Genomic DNA, 20,345 nt, shown 5'->3' with positions numbered 1-20,345 from the left:
CCAGTTCATGCCTTAGACCGCTCGGCTACCGTGACCGGCAGTGTATAAAATAATATATAAGAATTCAGTTCGTACCTCACAGGAAACAGATCCGAACCCACGATCCCGGCTTCCGAGCGAGAGAAGACAGTTCATGCCATAGAGCGCAGCGGAACGGGAAAGGTTAAGACGACTCAGCAAACAATTGCGAGGAATCGTAAAAGAGGCCAAGGTGCATCTTGGGTTGTAGCGTCCGGGGGAGAAGGGATTAAATATGTGCTGCAGGTGGGCCCACAAATTGGAGAAGCTTGAAAGCCACTGTTTTAGAGTGACATACCGTGAAAATGGATGCTGCCCGTTCCTAGAAATATAGCTATACATCTACCAGCGAAAACAGTGTCACTTTGCAGGAGACAATAATTTTCAGTATGGGGCCTATCCTCATAGAATTAATTGAAATCTTTAATGGTCAAACACATACGCACTTAGTCATTTCTTTTCACTTCAGGCGGATACGAAAATATTTCTTTTTTACGAGCGCAGATGGCATCAACATATACGACTCCATGAACAAGGTGGAGTTAAGAAATGTTTTTTCCCAACTTATCGTCTTGCCTCAGGTCAGAAGGAGGAAACTTCAAACATGGCGTTTTCGTTTCTTTACTGTGTCATCAAGTTGTTTTATTTAAAACATAACATTTTCTACACGGTATATTTTTCTAGTTTCTTCAATGTCGAGGGAGAGGATGGAATATGACGTCACGAAATGGAGACGTCATCGGGCACCTTCAATTAGGGGTATACAAAATTCCTTCTCATTTTCTGTCCAGTTGCCCAACCCCAGCAATACATATACTTCAGGTATTTTCGCTAATATAATATTATGTAATCGTACACATTAGAGTTTTTTATGCGTGAGATTGTGATCGCTATTACGTAATTTCATGTTAACTCTCAGCATGAACATAATTTATGCAGCATATCACGAAATATAACAGTCGTTTTAGTATATCGTGTCTATTTCCTGAGTACTGATAATCTTTTGGTGTGGACATGTGAACTTTAATATACGTACTACACAAAGGAGATGCTTTATGATTAACTATTTGTGCGTGTTATTCGTGGGAGGGGCGTTAAACGTGGGCCTCGGTGTATTATTCAATAACATGTACAACCGGGAAAGAACACGACACAACGCAGGGGAAGCTTATATTAAAAGAAACGGGGAGAGACTCCGGTTAATTCAAGATGAGAATGATCGCTTGATTCGGATCTGAGAATGACTGTGCTGTCGAGGACCACCACAAATTTTTCGACAAGCCTGTTAATTAAAAATGGAAGTTGCATCAGTCTTAATTACTAAAGTATTACACAACAATTAAACTGTAGTGAATGTGTTTCACTGATGTTACTCACCGGAAGGACTCGAGAAGAGAAATCATGAAGAGGTTGCAGATGTCCGTTTGGGCGCAGAGGTTACAGCCTGCAAATGGATGTTAATGGAAATTATCAATTGTGTAATCTGAGGAGTCATTTTTTTGCAACAAATATGAGTTGCATAGAATTCCATTACCTGAAAATTCACAGAAATATCAAAAACTTTCAGCCCATTTCTACGTTCTTCATTTTACGCACTATATTCAGTCTCCGCTCTTACGAATAGTTACGTTCCTGGACAGAGTTCGTAAAGTAAAACTTCGTATTCAGACTCCCTATTTCCCACAGGAGCACTCTTACGCTTCGGGAGCAACTTTCCTAACGACTAAAAAAATAAGTTAAATAAAACTGAAATCACCAAATTTTTCCTGACGCGAAATATATCATAACTAGAAATATATTAGATTATGCTATACATATTATAGATTCTTTTATGCTACAGAAGTTGCAATCAAATTGTTAGAATTATAAATAAAAGACCGCCGTTGTGGTCTAGTGGTCATAGCTCCTGGCTACAGATCCAGAGGTCCCGGGTTTGATTCCCGGCGCTACCAGATTTTCTGAAAAGTATGGATCTGGAACGGGGTCCACTCAGCCTCGTGAGGATAATTGAGGAGCTATTTCAAGGAAATAGCGGCTCCGCTCTAGGAAACCGAGATTAACGGCCGTGGGGATCCGTTGCGCTGACCACGCGACACCCTCTATCACCTAAATTTGGCACTAACTTNAAGCACCCATCACATTTGCTTATTACTTGCAGTGTCAAGTAGATTGTAAATTGACATTAATCAGAAAAAAAAAAAAAATATGAGTTGCATAGAATTCCATTACCTGAAAATTCTCAGAAATATCAAAAACTTTCAGCCCATTTCTACGTTCTTCATTTTACGCACTATATTCAGTCTCCGCTCTTACGAATAGTTACGTTCCTGGACAGAGTTCGTAAAGTAAAACTTCGTATTCAGACTCCCTATTTCCCACAGGAGCACTCTTACGCTTCGGGAGCAACTTTCCTAACGACTAAAAAAATAAGTTAAATAAAACTGAAATCACCAAATTTTTCCTGACGCGAAATATATCATAACTAGAAATATATTAGATTATGCTATACATATTATAGATTCTTTTATGCTACAGAAGTTGCAATCAAATTGTTAGAATTATAAATAAAAGACCGCCGTTGTGGTCTAGTGGTCATAGCTCCTGGCTACAGATCCAGAGGTCCCGGGTTTGATTCCCGGCGCTACCAGATTTTCTGAAAAGTATGGATCTGGAACGGGGTCCACTCAGCCTCGTGAGGATAATTGAGGAGCTATTTCAAGGAAATAGCGGCTCCGCTCTAGGAAACCGAGATTAACGGCCGTGGGGATCCGTTGCGCTGACCACGCGACACCCTCTATCACCTAAGTTTGGCACTAACTTTGCCGACAATCGGCGGTCGCTCGATCGGTATGGTTCGCTTGCGGACTACAGGCCACGGAGTTTCCTTTTGTTTTGTACTATAAAGAATACAATTTTTACAAGACACCAGAACACAGAGTTAATCAATTATCATGCAATTCCACGCTATATAATGACATATAAAAGACAATAACAGAATCTTATCAAACTAAAACAGTAGCAAATATTAACGGTTAATCCAAATATGGTGATTCGTGGAGTTTCTTTTCCGCCATTATCAGAAATCTTCAAAACTAGAAATTTGCTTCGTAGGGTTCGATCATATTAGTTGAACGAAACTATTGGAAACATTTTTAGATTCCACTTGATATAAACAGTTTGCATTTGTTCTCTGTTTTGGGGGCACTTCAATTATTCCGTATGGCTAGTGCAGCCCCCTCTCCGCCGGACCACTGCTAGGAGAGGGGAAACGCGGCATAGTGGGGGGAGGGGCGGGTAGACAGGCAGTTCAATCTGCTAAAAGCCCTGTACATCATGACGTGAGTGTCCGCTCACCTTACATAGAGCCCCTGACGCTCAGTCCTCTGCGAGGCAACAGAGTTGTAACAACTCACACAGCGGCGTGGGTTTGATCCGTGTAGAACAGAGAATCAGGGTTCGATTTCCTGAAGAGGCAAATATTTTTCTCTCTTCTATCCTAACCGGAGCCGCTTTGGGGCCCTGACCCCTATCCAACTGCTAATGGGGGATCTTTCTCTGGTGGGGGGAGGGTAAAGAAGCCGGAAAGTGAAACCTACCACTAACCTCCATTTAGTTCCACCAAGCTTTTGGTGTAGCTGTAACACTCAAGGCTTGAATTCTGGAGGTTCTCAGTCAAGACGTCAGCCATCCTTTCTTCGTAGTTTTCTTCAGTCCCTTGATGCAATCACTAGGATATAACACCTTGATACGCCACGGTAACTTCCTTTGGAATCCTTTCGGATTCATCGTTCGCAGATCATCCCCCAGTTCGACTTTATATACCCTAACTACACGGGGTCTGGATTGGTGACTCAATTTATTGACCACCTATACACTCACGTCTCGCGATTACACTTTGCAGATCACTGATACACAGAAGCTGGTGTCCTCAGTCTATTACGGTCCCCACTAGCCGTTTCATAGCAACGGATATTAACACAGGAACTATAAAAGTCTCATTGAATTACACACTCCAGATATCACACATAAAGTCTTCTCTTCACAGCCTGGCCATCAACTGTCTAAGTTCTAAATCTCGTCTCGTTTGTAACCCCTCGGCACGGACCACACGGAAATCACAGTTCCTCTGTTCCTGTACCATTTTTGCATTCGTATCTTTTTTCTGAGGGAACGTGTTTATAGAGCTGTTGCCTAGAAACGACTCTGGTATATCTGTTTATCTTGCGATCGTTGCATAGCAACGGCTGTACACATTACAATATTGACAGGTTCGTAGGATAGACCATGCACCAATCTATCTAGCGCCGAGGTTGAGAATGCGTGGAGCTACACCTCCAGTTCCCAACAAGTTTCCATACTGTGTTGCCTGATTAACGACAGGTACAAGTGTATTTTCAACTATGTCACAACTGTAGCCTGTTTCCACTTTGCATGTAGAAATTATGTCAGCTCATGGGCCTATGCATTCGTAATGTTCAGTGAGATTTCAAGTTCTCACAGAAGAAAAATCGATTAAAGCTGCTTAGGCAAATCATCGAAACCCATTGGTACACTATGTGGGCAATGTGCTGAACTTCTTAATGTTTTAAGCAGGCGGTACATATAGCTACCGTTGTGATTTAAATTCTTAAATCCTTCATTGAAATTCTGGATAGATTTCTGTCTACTTCAGAAAGATTTTAGGGTTCAATCATGCCATAAAACACGTCATAATCTAAACAGGCCCAGTAGTAGGAGTAAGTAATAGTAAATAAAGTAAGGCTACCCTTGTAACAAGCCGTGAGGGCCCATAGGGTTGAGTAGCAGTAGTAGTCATTTCAGGGATACTGCATGGGTCGAAGTCAACCTAAAAGTGTCATTTTTTCTGCAGTCAATAGTCCAACTGACTGGAAGAAGCCCAAGAAAGGATGTGACTCTGCAGGGAATCGAACTGCAACTATCCCTCAAAATGTCCTTGACGGAATTGAACTCTAGCGGCACAAACGCACACCTTACTTTCCATTTAATCTCATGCTGCCCCATCCTGCGCCCTTACGTCACTCCTGTCTTACCTTGTGCTGTACCGCTGGCTCTTGAGGGAGCAACACTAATGCCCACAGCTGAGGAAGTGGGGAGACATGTGGGGCTATGTACGGCGGACGCTATGCGGGCAAAACTGGACTAAGATCAATAATCAAGTTATCAGTGAACCTAAACAGAACATCCGTTATCTGAAGCCCACTTCTCCGCATGAGCGAAAATTCTAGAAATTATGAAACTCAATTTTAGGAATAATATAGCTAAATTTTGAAATAACGGAAGTCAATTTTCAAAATAATACAACACAATTTTTGGAACAATGCAAATCGATTTTAGGAAGAATATAATAGAATTCCCCCTCGTTGGTGTCTCCAACTTATCGTGGTGAGGAGGTTTGAGTATGCAAAGAACCTTGAGAGCTATACCAGCGGTAGCGTAGCTGCTGGCAGGGCCTCCCTTGCTGGACAGGTCAAAGGGTAGGCATCAGACGAAGAGAGATACCAAAAACCAAAAACTGATGCCGGAAGCAGCGTCATCAGCAGCGACTTGAAGCACAGAGCAAATGATGCTCGCGATGGTTCAAGTTCGTATAGCAACAGGCGTGACCAGAGTGGTTTGAACGGCTGTTGTACTGCGATGTGGAAAGCAAATGGAAAAACTACCACATTATCACTTTTCCTGGATAGTCTCTTTCCAAAAACAGAGATACCGTGTATGCAAGAGAGAGGCGGATAGAAGTGACCAGAAGACGAGAAAGAAGACGTAAGAAGATGCTGGATGACCTTGGGGATAGAAGAGGATATTCTCATTTGAAGGAGAAAGCTCTAGATCGCATTAAGTGGAGGAACTGTTTTGGAAGAGACTGTGGACCTGTCGTCTGACAGATTAATGATGAATGAATAATAGAATTTTAGGTATATGTAACTAAATTTAGGAATATGCAACTCAATTTTCGGCATAAAATAAGTCAAATTTTGGAATATTGAATAATCAATTTTAGGGAATAAAAGTACATTAACTATATTTAAATTTAGGAATAATACAACTCAATTTCAAGAATAACACAACGCAATTTTAACAGTATTAGAAGTAAATTTTAGTAATAATAGAATTCATTGTTCGCACAAAAAATAATGGGAGTTATATCAGTCCGTCTATATTTTTTCATCTCATCTCTCTGCATTTAAATGTAAATGTGTTTTTTCACTCAACCCCCCCCCCTACCGACGCGCAACAACAATTCGCTACAAGTCTGCTTGCTCACGGACACATATCAGGGAGTATTGCGCCGTTTGATGTGTTCAGAGAACTGAGACCAGGATTAAGAACATCTAGCGTGTGACGCCGTGTAGTCTGGCAGACAGACAGCATATTTGTGTGCTAGAATTTGTAATTCCTAACTCAGTAGCTCCGTTTCCGCCACATTGCGACGCAATTAATTCGAGCCTGACAGCAGCAGATGCAATTATCTTTACATTATTTCTCTAGTGAAACATCAGACAAGCGAGGCGCCGCAGTGGAACAATAGAAAGAATAAGACTGGCTTGAAGGGGCAGCTAGCCACTCAAGATGCAGCCCTTTAGGGGCACAATACCCACTCGAAACTCGAGTGCTAATGAACTTCTTCTCTCAGTAATTAACAACAAACGAGGTGCCAGAACAATTAATGGAAGCTCAAGGAAAGCTAATATAGGAAGTTGCGGGTGTTTCCTCAGACCTGTCTACACACAATTATTTCATATGTACGTGCAATAGAGTACTATGTCGCTTTTTTTATTGCTAGTGGGGTGGGACTAAGTCCCTTGTACTGCGGCCACTTCTGGCCTATTGTACCAACCCCAGATGATAGGTGAGGGTGATTGTGGAGCAATTGGTGGAATTAAGACTGGCAGGGGAAACCGAAGTACTCGGAGAAAACCTGCCCCAGCGTCACTTTGTCCACCACAAATCCAACATGACCAGACCCGGGATCGAACCGGGGCCGCCGCGGTGAAAAGCGAGCGACTAACCTCTTGAGCTATGGAGTGGTCATGTAAGTAAGTACACTATGTTAGAGCCCATCACGGTTGTCGCATGAACTCTCTTCACTCGCTTAAACGCTGAGATCTTCGGTTCGAATCCTACTCAAAGAATGGATATATGTGTGTTGTTCTGTGTACAGTAGCGGCCTTGCGACCGGCTGATCGCTCTTTCAAGAGTATTACCGTTTGTGTAAGAAAGACTACGAAACTGAAGAGGCTAGGGCCCAACAAAGGGCTGTAGAGCTATTGATGAATGAATGAACACATTGTTACACGCCAGACGACAGAGAGCTCTGCAGGACTATAAAGCTGGATTGCCACGCTGATTGACTTTGACAGGACAGTTCACCATCTCGCCACTCCACTGTTTCAGTTGACCGTGTGGGGGTGCTGATGTTGCGCCACTGGTAGGACTGACTAAGAGGGCAGATCAGGGAACAAATGAAGATTAGGGGGCGAAGATAGACCCTCATTTCTCGACTCGCGTCACCTGGCCACTCTCCAAGCGAATAAGGGCATATAGACCACAAATGGTTCGTGCATTATCTAACACCGTTCTATCAACTGCGCATGACAGAGCAGGTGTGTGCTGCGCTAATGCTGTACATTTACATTCAAATCTCGGACAGTTACCATCGTGAGCGCTGCAAGAACCTTTTCCCAGGGAGAAGCTATAAAATAAAACTTGTGTTTCGTACATATTAAAACATATTTTACGGTTATCCCCAGAGTCCCTCTGCAGTATAACACTGATGTCGCTACACTGACAATTACTTGTAATTTTTGCTACTAATATTTGTTAATTTTTTAAAATTTTGATTTTAAACAAGATATTATGCGAAGAATTAAACACCTATTTTACTTTGTTACGACACGGACCGCAAAGAAAACAACAGCGAGACAGATCCACAGATTATCCTCTGACAAGACACGGACCGCATAGAAAATGACACATAAAACAATTTTTATATTGTTGGGTGTATTAGTTGTGGCGGGAACATGTTTATCAAACCGTTGTCTAGCTCAAAACGGGGCGATAAATTTAACAGAGCCGTTGCCTAGCAACGATATGGGGGATACACATACACACAGACTGATGATAGGGATTTATACAGTACACATTTACAGATGGTTGGAATCAANGGGGGGGGGGAATAGTGAAGAGGTAGTAAGAAGTGGGGTCCGTGGGACAGACGCACACAAGGCTCGTGCTAAAGTGTCATATGTCTAACTTCCTTACTTCTGTAACTGTCCCAAATGTCGGATCAGAGATGAAGCCTCAGACTTAAATACTGTACCACATCTGTGGTCTAATGGTCAGAGTTCCTGGCTACACATCCAGAGGTCCGGGTTCGATTCCCGGCGCTAACATATTTTCTGAGAATTAATATGTCTGGAACGGGGTTCACTCAGCCTCATGAGGATAACTGAGGAGCTATTTTAAGAAAATAGCGGCTCCGGTATAGAAAACCGAAATCAACAGATGTGGGGATTCGTTGCGCTAACCACGCGACACCCTCTATCCACTAAAGTTGGTACTAACTCCGCCGACAAGCGGCGGTCGCTCGGTCGGTATAGTTCGCTTGCGGACTAAATTCACAAAGGTTTTTTTTATGCGTGAGATAATGTTGCGTTATCAGGGTTATCGCACGCCTCAGAAGGAGGTGATAGATGAGTGTGTAGCAAAGGCAGAATGAATATTAAAAGGGAAGAAGTATATAAACGCGCAGAAGAGCTCAACTCCCCTGCCATTTCGTCAGCTACGAACCTTACAAGTAGTCACTGAACCCGAGGCTCCGCCTACCTTCTCCCTGTATCTCGAAATGAAAGTTCCTCACTAAAACAAAATTACTATTCGATCTCTCGATTTAGATCGATCCTACGATGACAGTGTTAGAGTACTTGCTGCTCGGAGTGACATCAATCTCATAACCATTGGAATTAGGAGCTGCGACTTCGAAAAGGAATCTCTCCGGTGTCTTGGGGGACTTCTCAATCATTCAGAAAGATTCCCAAAAGAGAACATCTTAACCGAACTTGGTAAATGAGAATCGTTGAAAATACAAGCACAAAAACCTTCACCCCTTTCGCTTTACATTCTATGCTAAGAAAGAAAAGGAAAAAATCGTTTGCAAATCGTGCTATATTTTTACAGTAACGAATGGATTGCAAAAGGCGAAAGACCTCTTACTGTTCCTCTCCCCCCCCCCCTTCTAAGCAAGCCCCACAGCCGGCACAGAGCTCTGTAATCCAGCGGCAGACTCCCTGAAGACCAACGGCAAGTGAAAAAGTGAGCGCTCTATTTTTCCATGGATCTCAAATGCATATCAATTATTAGAAGCTAGATTCCCCATCCATTCCTGCAAACGAATAACGCGCATTCACCTACCTCTGCGTACGAGGCATACAGGCATTCTTACACATAAATCAATATAAGGAATTTGTTTGTAATGATGCGGTCTTCTTGGAAGATGGTTATTGTGTTTCTCAACCGCCGGGTCCTCGTCTTATGGAAAGAAGTATTTACCGGGCCGCGGTCTCACAAAGTCCAATGCCCAGATAACAGAATCATCCATCTAAAGTTACCGAACACCATTACGGAGTACAAAATTTTTCTCTGAAATAATCTAAGGTTAAAATACGGTAGCATTCCTTCATTAGTCTTTAACTACTGAATTGCAGTCGGTAATTAAAAGTGTTTGAAACATTAGTTATAAAATAAATAACTGCAAATTAAAATTAAATTAATTTATTGATGGTCAGTTTATACAGCCTCTACTGTACATATTCGACCCTGAAAATCGAGACAGCACGTTCTCCCGAAACGTCGACGAATTGCTACCACACTACTCGGCACGGCATCCCGGAATATACATCGCTGTGAGAACCTCAAAACCCAGTCACGTGTAGAGAGTGACTATAGACGGGGTTTGGACTGGCAATCGGGTTTACTGGACTCTGTACGTACTTTTAACAGTTTCGCTAATTCACATACTTAAGTCTTCTCAGCCTGCTATGTCTTCACTAGTCGTTGCTTGGTAACGGCTTCAAACTAGGACGTTTCCCTTCTTCTCAGTTGCCGAACTGCCCCCGTCCCTCAATTACCAGCTTCTCACAGCAACTGCTCACGACTGAACCTCGGCAGGTTCCTTTCTCTCACGCACTCACTCTCTCACTGACTCACTCACCCACTCACCCACCAACTACTCTTCACTTCAGTGACTAATCTGACTGACCCCAAAGTCAGAGTCAGACTCACTTTACGACTGGCAGTTTATCGCCAATTTTTCGTCTTGGTGCCAAGTTCCTTCAGACTCACAACCAGAGAATTTTTTCTTTGCAACTGAACCCTTGCGGTCATAGTCATTCTGTAACATTCTCTTTGACGAGAGGATCGGTTTGTCTCTTTATGAATAGGCTTCGCCTTTGTCAAGTGTATTTATCGCACATACAGCATGTTATCACTGACTGTCTTGCGTATAATATCTAGACAAGGACCGCACAGAACACATCATTCCCCTGTTGCTGTTTATGAGCCGTTGACTAGTAACAGTCTAGTTGTTTCGTGGTCGTTGCCTGACAACGGATCCACATGCCACAATATTTATGAAAGCTTCTTTTTTCTTACTCTTTTACTTAACATATATTGAGCCTTGAAGATGGAGGCAGTGCGTTCCTTCGAAGGGTCAGCGAACTTCACTAGACTACACTATATCACATCCCAGAGATGCTGATATTTCATTTCAGTAAAAGTAGCCACATTCCTGTCTCTCAGAACTTCAGAAATTGATATAGCATCGCTAAATAACACACGAATGAACAGACCAGATACTTGATATATATATCATATCCCATAATGCTCTTGTAATAGCTAAAAAATAAAAAAAAAAAAGTGAGAAGCGGCTCTCTTAAGTCTCAGGTGTACTTCTCTTTTTTTCGGAGAATGAAAGGAAAGGAGGGAGGATGAAAACGAAGTGGGGATTAAATGGAAGGAGGAGAGTTTCCCAACCAAGTCAATTACACGGTCATTTGGAAGACACCTCCTTAAACCCTATCCGGGACACGGTGTGGTGGGCGGGCAGCCGGAAAGCAGGGTGCTACTGGCATTATCAGATGGCAGATAGCAGTGAAATATAACGGGCGGTGCAACGCGACCAACAGTACCGCTCCTGTAATCTTGGCACGGTGCTAAGGAAAGCGCAACAATGTCTCTCGGGTTTCATTGTTAGAGCCTATTTATTTAGTTTATTTCATTCAGTGACTCAGGTTCCAAAATATATTATATTCATGTATCTGTATTGTATTTAACTCAAGTTTCATTACTATATTATATTTGTTTATTAAGTTTAGTTAATTATACCCAGAAACTCAGATTGCGTTATAAAGATTTTAATTATTTTTTACTATAATTATTACATATTTATTATTTGCAATTTCTTTAACTCAGCAATAAACTTTATGCTTATTTATGTATTTACAGTGCATTTAACTCAGTAAGTCAATTTTCATTATTAAATTTTATATATTCATTTATTTTTTGTAGTTTATTTAACGCGATATCGCATCATTCAACACCAAATTTTATTTATTTGTAGTTTGTTTAACTCAGCAACATGGACTACAGACAATTAAATTACCATCCCTGAAATTAATTAGCTGGACAGAGGGGCTGAGGAAAATTACGGAAAACCTGGAATATAGTTGGCGCCCTGGCCAAGATTCGAAGCGGGAATCTCGATAACAGAGATCAGAAGCATTGCTGCTTCAGCCGGAGCGTTCTCTATACCACATGTCATGTCCGTCAACAGAAAAATTGATCTTTTCTTTCAGTAATAAATATCTTGAAGGTTTCTGTCTTCTCGGATTTCAAGCCGCGAAGAACGGCAGAATATCCTGAAGACCGAAGCAGCATGTTCGTCCGAAAGTTTAGTAACGGATCTACCAAACTATGCAGCGTCACACTGCGACCGACAGTAATCTTCATAGACATTATTACACTACTGGAAATGTTGCTGTTCAAATATTACTGTGACACAGTGTAATTTGGTACATAAGTACCATGTGTCGGAGGTAACTACTGCTTTCATTTTTAGGGTAGAAGTCATTTGAGCGTCGAAGGATATAGGAAGAGATAGGACGGAGACGGAGGCCCTGAGCGAACCAAAAAAATGCTAGAGAACACGGTAAGACCAAAAGGGTCAGTATAGTGACCGGCTCGGGGATGGGCGTTGAGGTTTCGATTCCTGGCAACACCAGAGATGGTTCCCTTCTTTTTCAAGAGCAGTGTGTGATCTTTCTGGGACTAAACCGGCCGAAACCTGAAGCTGACAAATAACCTCCAGCTAGAATCAGAATAAGAACCGAGTGAGGCAGCTCAGAGCCAAAGTTCTATTCGTAATCGGGAAAGAACTCGCTTCGAATCTCGTTTGGGATTCCAGCCATCCAAAGTTCTGTCATAATCTTCCTCAGACCATTTACGTCAATTCTGGAATATTATTTCGACTGGTAATCGCCGCTTCCTGCCGGTCACGGTAACCGAGCGATCTAAGGCATGAACTGTCTTCCCTTGCTCGGAAGCCGGGATCGTGGGTTCGGATCTGTTTTCTGCGAGGTACGAACTGAATTCTTATATATTATTCTTATACACTGCTGGTCACGGTAGCCGAGCGGTCTAAGGCATGTACTATCTTCGCTCGCTCGGAAGCCGGGATCCTGGGTTCGGATCTGTTTCCTGTCAGGTACGAACTGAATTCTTATATATTATTCTTATACACTGCCGGACACGGTAGCTGAGCGGTCTAAGGCATGTACTGTCTTCGCTCGCTTGGAAACCGGATTGTGGGTTCGAATCCCACTCACGGCATGGATGTTTGTGTACGTTTTTCTGTGTTTATGTACAGGTAGAGGCCTTGCGACGAGCTGATCACACGCCCAAGGAGTCCTACCGTATGTCTAAGATCTAGTAAACCGAAGGGAACCGGAGAGTTTCATGTAGGTACGTCAAGGCCCAAATTTGGGCTGTAGCGCCAATGAAAGAAAAAATCATCGCTTTCTACTGAATCCTCTCCAATTCATCAATCACCCTACAATTCTAAACTATAGTATAGATATTGACAGCATCTTAAAATAATCCACGAGAAAACGAAAGAACTTGTGGAGCTGTACCTCCATTCGTGATGTCTTCATGGTGTCGTACTTAATTAACAGAAGGACAACTTTATATATACAGAACCTGCATCTTCACACCAAACACTTTCTTTGTAGGGCAATTTATAATATCGGAGGAACTATTATAACGATATTTCTCTTCATAATGAAGACAATTTCCCACCCTCTTCCTATTCACGGAATGTTGCCCACACTGCTAGGGCCTTGTAGAAAGAAAATAAGGCGGGAAACTTATTACATTTCCTTTATACATTGAACATTAGAATGTGATGACTATAGACACTCTTGAAGCCATCCTCAATAACAAATATGTATTTTTTTCGTTCATTGGATAAACTCACGCATTGGCAATGCCCATTTACCATCACAATGACAAATGAAAACCAGAGGGTCGCCATTGTTGATTTCGGTTGATATTAGTCGCGTGGAAGGAAAGAGAGACGAATCACGAGGCGCAGTATCAACACAATGGTCAGTCATACCAACATTCCAGCGAAAACGGACCACGTAACGGAAGGCAGAGAGATAACAATAGCATACATTTTATGTGGTACATAAATATACCAAACGTAAATTGAAAATAAAACTTAACCGTGTTTTTGGAGGCACGCTGTAGCGTAGTTAGTTGAAGCACTGTACTACAAACCGGAAGGCAGCGGGTTCGATTCCCCATGAGCTCATTCGATTTTTCAATTGATCTAATGCTTCCAGCTGCACTATGGCCCTGGGATCGACTCAGCCTCTAACAGAAATGAGTACTAGGAATCTTCCTTGGGGTAAAGGGCGGTCTCCCGACAATCACAAGCCTGGCGAACACGAGCACGAGTAATGTGGACGCGCTATTAGATAGGGGGCTGGGTGGGCCCCATGAGTGGTCTGAACACGGTGGAACAAAATGTTTTCCCTCTTCTAGGCATCGAACACGATTCGTCGGCTACGTAGGCTGTAACGGAGTCAGTATATTGTATAAGTTGCAACAACTAAAATTCATATTCACGTGACCAAACACGGGGCACGTGTCACACGGTGAAACAAGTTCTAGTAGCAGGGGAAATACCACAAGTTCGTAAATCTCTTCAGTCCATGTTCTAAATTTATTACCATTAAAATCTGCATTTTTTCACAGCTTTACAGCTCCTAAAACTTTTTCCAGCTTGTCTCAATTACAAAGGAATGTTTTAAACAATCTTTTATTACATATAATAAAAAGATTCACGCAATAATTTTATTCCTTAGTCTTAAAAGCAAACAGAAATAAAAACATGTCCGGTTTTATGGCAGTAAAACATTACAGTTTGTTATAAACTTACAATTAAACTTATGTTTTAATTTGAAATTAATTTTTAGCGAAATAAATAAAAAGGGAGTTGTGAGTGGCGTTGTATGATGGTCATTGTCATATTTGCTGCAACAGAAATTAAAACGTCTGCTGCCCCTTCACAGGAATGCAGCCCGCAAGAGCAGATTCACTCGCGAGTAATTGAGTTTCTTGGCGGAAGAGCGCTCTGTTTCACCACTATCCGCGCATAATGGCGCAAAATGAGAGGAATAAAAGAAAGACAAATGAATAAAAAAACAAAAATAAATACATATCCATTACACATACTCGGGGGCACGTTGTAGCGTAGTGGTTGAGGCACTATGCTACAAGTCTGAAGGTCGCGGGTTCAGATACCGATGAGGTCATTGGATTTTTTCAGCTGACCTAATCCTTCCAGCCGCACTATGGCTCTGGGGTTCACTCAGCCTCTAACAGAAATGAGTACCAGGAATTAATTAAATAATTTTCCTGGGGAGTAAAGCGCGGCCGGCGCGTAAGGCTGACAATCTTACCGCCATCTTTGAGCCGATTGTCTAGATAATGTGGGACCCTCAACGTCTCAAAACCCTATGGACCTTCATGGCCTGTTACAGGGATAACTTTACTTTTACTTTTACACATACTCTGTCTGAAACACTTTTGACGATATGTCACAAACAGAACAGACGTTATTTACTAACGTAAACCAGAGCTCCACGCGTTGACAATTTGGCGGTATTTGTTATATAGGCTTTCGTAATGTTAACTTCTGCCTTTTCCGCTACTCCTTTGCAGTCCTACATGTTATCGTATTAGATGTCGAGGCCGATGTTTAAGGCCACCTCCCAAGAATAGCATCAACAAATAGTCAATCGTAAATCATCATCCTTTTTATATAGTATATGGCACTTAACATATACACATTAAAATATTACCAACACTCACAGAATAGACACGATACATTGAAATAAAGGACTGTCCGCTAATTTGTGACCTACTACGATGGAGAGTCAGTAAAGAGGCTACAAATGGAAGTAAAATAGCTGTAATGGATCTAATAGGTTTTCTATGTGTAACACCAGGCAGCAGCACAGTCCAGCTTCATGACAGTCTAGGTAGCATACGCGCATGAGAATGTTTAGAGGCTAGTTTCAGTAGTCAAAATGGCTACCATGCTTGAGGAGTGTGTTACCAAAGAGCAGCGTTCTTTTATAAGTTTTTGTGAGCAAAAGGACTCAATACAAAGGATTCCTAAAGAAATGTTTCTGATGTTTGGTCGCATAAAGCGATTCAAGAAATTCTCTGAAGGACGGTCGAAAGTCGCAGATGATGCTCGACCGGGTGCGCAAGTTGCTGAGAAAACAGTCTACAGACTTCTCTGCTTGCGAGTTCCGTGACAATAGTAAAGCGATAGGACAAGTGTATCAATTTCGGTGGAGGATATGTCGAGAAATAAATGATTTTACCAGGTTCGAATACGATGTATCATATGTTTTACGTTTTATATCCATTTGTGCCCCATTTATTGACTCTGCCTCGTATGTAGCTTATTCATGCTAACATAACACGAAACTGTGTAACATTGATAATACTTACGCTTACGAAACTGTTTATACATACGTAGAAGGAACGGCTGTTATTAATTCTGTGAAGAGTTGTATGAAATCGTGATTGCCGCCTCTGTGGTCTAGTGGTCAGAGTTTCTGGCTACAGATCCAGAGGTCCAGGTTCGATTCCCGGCACTATCAGATTTTATGAGAAGTAATGGGTCTGGAACAAGGTGCACTCAGCCTCGTCAGGATAACTGAGGAGTTACTTGAATGGAAAAGTAGCGGCTCCGGTCTAGAAAGCCGAAATTAACGGTTGTGGGGATTGTTGCGCTGACCACGCGACACACTCTATCCACTAAAGTTGGCACTAACTTCGCCGACAAGCGGCGGTAGCTCGGTCGGTATAGTTCGCTTGCGGACTACAACTACGAAGTTCAGAAATATCTCGTCACTATAGGAAATCGAACTCCGACTCCTCGGTTATCCAACCCGTAGCCTTGTCGCTACACGGACTTGGCAAGCCAACATCCAAATGTTTCCAACAATTCTGTGTGAGTAGTATTTTGCTTGGTCACGGTCCATCGAGTTTTCTATTAAATACGTTTCGGAAAGCGGTTGCTACCTAGCCACCCTTCACGCTGGCTCCTCGCTCGCGGATTTTTCTCCCTTTAAGATGGAGGCAGTACGTTCCTCCGAAACGTCTCTTCACACAAGATCTAAACGGCGCCACATCCCAGAAGACGGCATTCTTCAAGAAATAAATTCATTTATTTCGCCTTATGTCACTTTACTATAAAGCCATAACTGAAGTTTTGAGGTTCAAAAAAGAACGCCATTAAAGTTACTCTTTATAACACTTGCCTCGAAACATAACCTTATTTTAATTAGGATACCCGCTATCCTCGCCCCCAAATCTTCACCGCCTCTGCAGTGCGCCCGGATCTTGGTCAGTTGCTACCCCAAAAGCAGTAAGTTGCAAACATTTCTCTCTGAAGAGCAAAAAACACAGACATGAAAATATCAACCCCCCACCCACACGACGCCTCCATGAGCCGCAATTACATTCTGCAACTCAGTTACAAAAATCTCAGATATTCTCATGAGACCTCATTCAAATGAAGAGATTATCACATAAATGTAGGTCTTAACGTAATTCAGAAACGCATTTTTATTTCGAAACATCACATACGAGATAAATTGAGCTATCGTTCATCTCTACTCTTTGCAGTTCATTAGCAACAGCCAGGCCCTTTCCAACCCGCTGTATCTTCACCAGCCGTTCCCTGTCAACGGCTACTAACAGTGGAGATTCTTCAGCTTACCGCACTCAGGTCCTCCAACTATCAATTATCAACTCAGGAACTTGACTGATCCTTCTTATAACATTTCGGCACGAACCAAATAGAAAACACGAGGGCGCGCGCCATAGCTCAAGCGGTTAGTCGCTAGCTTCTCCCCGGGGCGGCCCGGGTTCGATCCCGCGTCTGGTCAAGTGGGCTTTGTGGTGGACTATTGTTTGCAATTGTTCGTGGATACAACCATATGTTAATCGAATCAATAGAACTGAGTGACCTTTCCTTTGAGACGGTCATGACGTACACCATAGGGTGACCAGTAAAATAGTTCTTAAACCATCTTCCTTTTCTTCTTCAGCATTGTTGAGGAGACAGTATAAACTCTTCCAATTCAGGATCAGTTTCTCAAAGTCGAAGTCTCTTTTATACTTGGTGGGAATTCTTGAACTGGGGCGCTGCATATTTCAAGGTTTCTTTCTGCCTACACAATACAAGGAACACACAGAAAATGGGGAAGTACACCCACGTCCAGATTTGTGTTCAAACCTATAAGCTCAAAGTTCGAGAGGCAGGAAACGATCCTCAGACCATGCGGCTACTGAGATAACCCTAACCGTAACACTGTATTCACATTTCTCTGATTGATCCTCCCGAAAAGTCGCTGGCGGGGCCCATGGCCCTACTGAACCCATATGTCTGCTTATAATCAGGCATCTTATTTTCCGAACAGACTGTGTCCCCGTTTCGTATCTGGAAGCTGAATGTATGTCTACTTGTCATCATAATTACTGCAGCCGTTATGAGCAATATTTGGAAACGCAGAAAGGGATGGAGCACTTGCGTTCTGGACCGCGCACATAAAAATGTTTACGACTTGAAAATTCTCCATCTCAGTCGCTCTGCCGATATAGCTCGAGCAGTAAATATGGTTTAATTAATGTAGCGAGTCAGCCAGTTCGCTAATGACGTCCTAATAGCGGGTCGTGCTCCTGCCTCTTCTCCGTATCCAGCATACATACTTACATAGGCCCTATACTCTGCGTATCTCTGCACTAAAACATTCTACGGGTATTCACAAACGCAAGATTTTTTGTGTGGAGTTTCTCACACATTACTAAGAAGCCTACAAAATAATTTCTTGCCCTAAGACGGCTAAATATACAGGGAAAGCTCCAACATCCCGCACGGCAGAACGCAGAACAATTTATCTATCTAGTATATCTCTACAGACTTTTGTTGGGTCTTGGCTGTTTTTCAGTTCCTCAATCTTTTTATACAGTCGGTAGGACTCCTTGGATGGGGGATCAGCCCGTCGCAAAGCAGCTACCTACACACAGAACAGCACAAACACAGAATAGGCGCATACAGACATCCATATATTGAGTGGGATTCGAACCCACGATCCCGGCTTTCGATCGAGAAAACACAGTTCATGCCTTAGACCGAGCGGCCACTGTGACAGGCGTAGTAAAGGTACATTCACCGGAAATTAACTGCCGACATATTTCGTCCCTCGTAGGTTATATATAAGGGCTAGCTAACTAGCTAACAAAAGAAAAGTAAAGTTGTCCCTGTATTTATTTATCTTTTATTGCTAGTGGGGTGGAACTAAGTCCCTTGTACTGCGGCCACTTCTGGCCTATTGTACCAGCCTCGGATGATAGGTGAGGGTGATTGTGGAGCAATTGGTGGAATGAATTGGCAGGGGAAACTGAAGTACTCGGAGAAAACCTGCCCCAGCGCCACTTTGTCCACCACAAATCCCACTTGACCAGACACGGGATCGAACCCGGGCCGCCGCGGTGGGAAGCCAGCGACTAACCGCTTGAGCTAAGGTGCGGCCTCCCTGTATTTAAGTATCGCGCCATGAAAACGGATAATTAATCTCTGCATTGGTTGGAAGTGAATGACCAGCTTCACGCTCCGGCCGCTCAGAAGCCTCCCGTAACGCGTTAGGTAAGAGGCTGGATGGGCCCAAGAGCCGGTCTACAGTCTATAGAGAAGAGAAAAATCTCTTATCCGCATCGGGAATCGAACCCCGATTCATCAGTTTTAGAGCCTCTCACCTAGTCACTATAATGACTGAGCTATCCCGGCGCCTGAGATGATATGCCACATAAGATATGCGTCGTTACATATTTCTTTCGGCGAATTTCCTGAAAATTGATTTCCCTTGATGTATCGTGACCGCGCTCCAGGGTCGGAGAACTTGTCTGGCATTTATAGAGCGTACGTGGCGCACGACCAAACCACGCGGTTTGTTAATTATGGTCCGGTTATGCCTTGAACATTCAGCATTAACTGACTTCAGCCCGAGAGTGTGACCGCTCCCTGCGCAGGCGTTTGCGCTGCTGCTTGGTCACATGTGTTGCTGGTTGCGTTGTCGGCCTAATTAGACACGAAATTGGCTGGCAGCATTATGGAAATTGCGGGAAAAACATTTGTATTTGACAGCGTTTGGATACAATTTATTGTAACATGTACAGTTGGGAATGAAGGCAAATATATTGATAAATAAGGTATTAAATAAATTGGCTCAAACAGTTATGCTTCTGACTCGTATGCAGGAGGTACTGCTCTCGAATCCCGGACCAGATGCACTCTGTCCTGATTGGCTTTATTCAGTACCTCCAGGCACATACTGGAATCTCCTGAATACGAAGCAGGGGTAGTGACCACTCAACCGTGTAGTTCGATTGACTTTATGGGTCACAATTTTTTACTTTATATTTTTTAAACAAGGGGCACGCGGTAGCGTAGTTGGTTGAGGGGCTATGCTACAAGCCGGAAGGTCGTGGGTTCAAGTTCCGATGAGGTCATTGGATTTTTTTCAATTGACCTAATCCTTCCAGCCGCACTATGGCCCTGGGGTTCACTCAGCCTCTAACAGAAATGAGTACTATGAATTAATTAAATAATTTTCCTGGGGAGTAAAGCGCGGCCGGCGCGTAAGGCTGACAACCTCACCGCCATC

The 20,345-nt window shown here is 42.8% G+C and overlaps 1 long non-coding RNA gene across 1 annotated transcript in view; it reads right to left on the bottom strand.

Annotated features, from left to right (window-relative positions):
* Window positions 1-1,191: 1,191 nt before the first annotated feature.
* LOC117282599 overlaps window positions 1,192-20,345 on the bottom strand; it is a 129,866-nt gene continuing 110,712 nt past the window's right edge. Inside the window, exons 4-5 of the long non-coding RNA XR_004513401.1 lie at window positions 1,396-1,462; window positions 1,192-1,300 (exon numbers count right to left, since the gene is read on the bottom strand). This is a non-coding gene — a long non-coding RNA (uncharacterized LOC117282599). The remainder of the gene's footprint in view (window positions 1,301-1,395; window positions 1,463-20,345) is intronic.

The sequence above is a fragment of the Cryptotermes secundus genome, unplaced genomic scaffold, assembly GCF_002891405.2.
Source record: "Cryptotermes secundus unplaced genomic scaffold, Csec_1.0 scaffold815, whole genome shotgun sequence".
NCBI lineage: Eukaryota > Metazoa > Arthropoda > Insecta > Blattodea > Kalotermitidae > Cryptotermes > Cryptotermes secundus.
This window is presented reverse-complemented; position numbering and strand designations above follow the sequence as displayed.